The sequence below is a fragment of the Furipterus horrens genome, unplaced genomic scaffold (genome assembly GCF_987537825.1).
Source record: "Furipterus horrens unplaced genomic scaffold, mFurHor1.1.pri manual_scaffold_9, whole genome shotgun sequence".
NCBI classification, from domain to species: Eukaryota; Metazoa; Chordata; class Mammalia; order Chiroptera; family Furipteridae; genus Furipterus; species Furipterus horrens.
In genome coordinates, this window is record NW_028327179.1 from 101,726,802 (window position 1) to 101,729,564 (window position 2,763).

Below are 2,763 nucleotides of genomic sequence, written 5' to 3' on the forward strand. Positions count from 1 at the left end.
ATTATTGCGTGGTCCGGCTCTGACGTCGCCCCTCCCGCGCCTCGTTGCCGTGTTGCCGCTCTGACGTCATCCCGTCTGCCCGGCGCTTGGAGCTGCGAGGACGGGGGACACGGGCCCCGACAGCGCCGAGCGTTGGTGCGAGTGCGAGCCCCTTCTCCCCCAGGCGCCCTAAGTCTTCCCCGAGAGCTGCTGTACCTGCCGAGCAGAAGGCTGCTTGTACGTAACTTAGTGAGGTTCGTTTAAAGGAAAAACAACTCTCAAAATGACTGTGACGCCTTCATGTGACATGAACTCGTTATCGTTTTCAGGGTGTGGTGATCCCGGAGACGCTCCGAAAGTCCGGGCGGATCAGGGCGCCGCCCCCGGACGCGCACGGCCGGTTAAGCAGGTGGGTGCGCAGCGAGTGGTTTTCTGGGGGCAGGAGGTGAGCCTTCTCGTGGCACCCGCGTCTGCTCGTTCCAGTGTCTTCTGATTCTGTCTCCTGCTTTCGTCTGTTCTCATGCTCGTCCGGGGACTTTTTTTTTCATTGCTTTTAGAGAGGGAGGGGGATAAACATCGATTCAAGAGAACCATTGATTCGTATTCTCCGTACAGCTTGGACCCGGCGATCCAGCCCACAACCTAGGTATGTGCCCCGGCTGGGAATCGAACCTGCAACGCTCTGGTGTACAGGACGGTGCTCCAAGCACCGAGCCGCACCTGTCAGGGCTGCTTTTGCCTTCTGAACAGTCCGAAATATGAAACAGCCTTATTTGAAAGCTCATGCATTTCTTTTACAGATCATAAAAACGCTGGGTGCTTGCCTGCATAAGAATGGACCGCCCTTCCTTGAGACATGCAGGAACACACTTGGTATTGACCATGATGACATCTGACATTCTGTGATCAGAACAACGACAGTGGGATAAGTTCGTTCTAAACTCAGAACCAAAATCACGCCCTTTGGTTGACCTGTGTGAGGAATGTTGTTTAGCTCTTTTCTTCCTTATTAAACAGGAACTGAGCATATAAATTTATATTAAAAGACTTAAAGCATACCTCAAATGTTTATTTTATTTTGTAAGTTAAAAAAGAACTTGTAACTTTCTGCAGGACAAGTTTTCCCTGCTGTGACTTCTGATAATTCAATAAAGCAGATTCTGGAACTAAGAAACCTGCGATGTGAAATCTCATCCCTGTCAGCAGTTGTCACGCGCCTGTTGAACTGGCCGAGGTAAGTGTGGAGCGTGGTGGGCCTCCCACGCCGGCAGCAGGAAGGCCTCCGGCAGACGCCCACCAAGGAGACATTCCGCAGAGCATATCACCTGGGCCAGCAACGGAAAAGCAGGGAGTCTGCAAAACCGGCGTCATGAAGAGTGGCCCATTGGCCACGAGACCTGAAGATGGCCATTCGGTGTTTAAAAATCAGCACCAAAACTCACAATCACCAGCAAAGGTCCATCTCTGTAAACTGTCCTTTCGCAAACTCATAGGGAAAAATAGCACAGTGAGACCGTTGTACATTATTCATGAATAAATATTTACCAGTGATTTTTGTGGCGCTTAGAAGATGACCCACTTTAGAGTCATGACAGTATGAGTTCATTAAGTGGGAGCTTTGCACTTATTCAACTTTGATGTATGTACCACCCAAATATGGCAAACTGAGCAGTAATATATTTATACTTCTTCCAATGAAGTTGAAAGCATGATCATTTTGCTGATAACCTTCAGATGATATACATCTTGTTTCATGCTAATTTGATAAACAGGGTAACACATTCCTTATTTTCTGTTTTGCAATATTAGGTAATTCGAGGCCAGAAAAAAAAATGTGAAATAAGAAAAAGCAGTAGTGGAGCTGGAAATATGTAACCCAAATTGTACCGACTGGTGGGAATTTGAGGCAGCTACTTAGGTAAGTGTTTCCAAATGGTTTTTTAAAAAACACATCTCTTTGTGTTGTCTACAACCCCCTCAGTCTTGTTCTCCTGTTCTGTTCAGTTCCGTTCCACTCGCCACACGCCCCCAAAGGCCGGGCCTGATCGATGTTGAGTAAACCTTTAGTCTGAGTTTGTAGGCTACGTTTAACCTCTGTGTGAAAGGGGAGAACTCTGAAGCTAGAGGCATAAACAGGCCAGAGTTTTATCCCAGGAGGACGTGGGAGTTCAGAGAGCCTTGTTTATGGCAAAGAGGCGGTCAGCTGACTCACAGGCCACAGTCACCGCCAATGGCCATCTAGCTCTTCAAGGCAGAAAAACAAAAACACGCAAAAATAAGTAAACTGCCTCAATCCGAGCCCCAGAGGCAGCACCATCGAAATCCTTTCATTGTCCTACGTGAACATATTTTTCCTTTAAAAACATACCCCTCACGTTCTTCTGTTGCTGCTTAAAAGGCAAAACAAGAACGCCCTTCCGAGTCAGTGGGTGAGAACAGCGCTGCATCATGTAATGGGTACCCACCACTCCGTTTGTAATAGCCCTTAGGTCTGCACTGCCGCCCCGTCGCCGCTTCCAGCTGCCGTGACAGCGCTGCGCTGGGGCACTGTGCTGCTCCGAGCTCAGGTGACCTGCGTCCCTGCCTGTCCCCCGCCACTCAGCCTAGCACACGGCCAGGAAGGTGCAGGGCAGTGGGTCCCTGCCGATCTGGCAACATCTGGAGACATTTTCTTGTTGCCCTTACTGGACAGAAGAGGGTGCTGCTGGCATCTAGTGGTGGAGGCCTGGAAGCTGGTAACCCTGAGCTGCCCTAGACACCCCACAACATGGGGGCCGGCCCCAC

General features: G+C 49.8%; 1 long non-coding RNA gene across 1 annotated transcript; it reads left to right on the forward strand.

Moving 5' to 3' along the window:
* The first annotated feature begins 1,302 nt into the window (after positions 1-1,302).
* Positions 1,303-2,763, forward strand: LOC150002385 (uncharacterized). Its single transcript, XR_016512982.1, has 3 exons — positions 1,303-1,435; positions 1,789-1,897; positions 1,984-2,763. It is a non-coding gene; the product is annotated as an uncharacterized LOC150002385 (long non-coding RNA).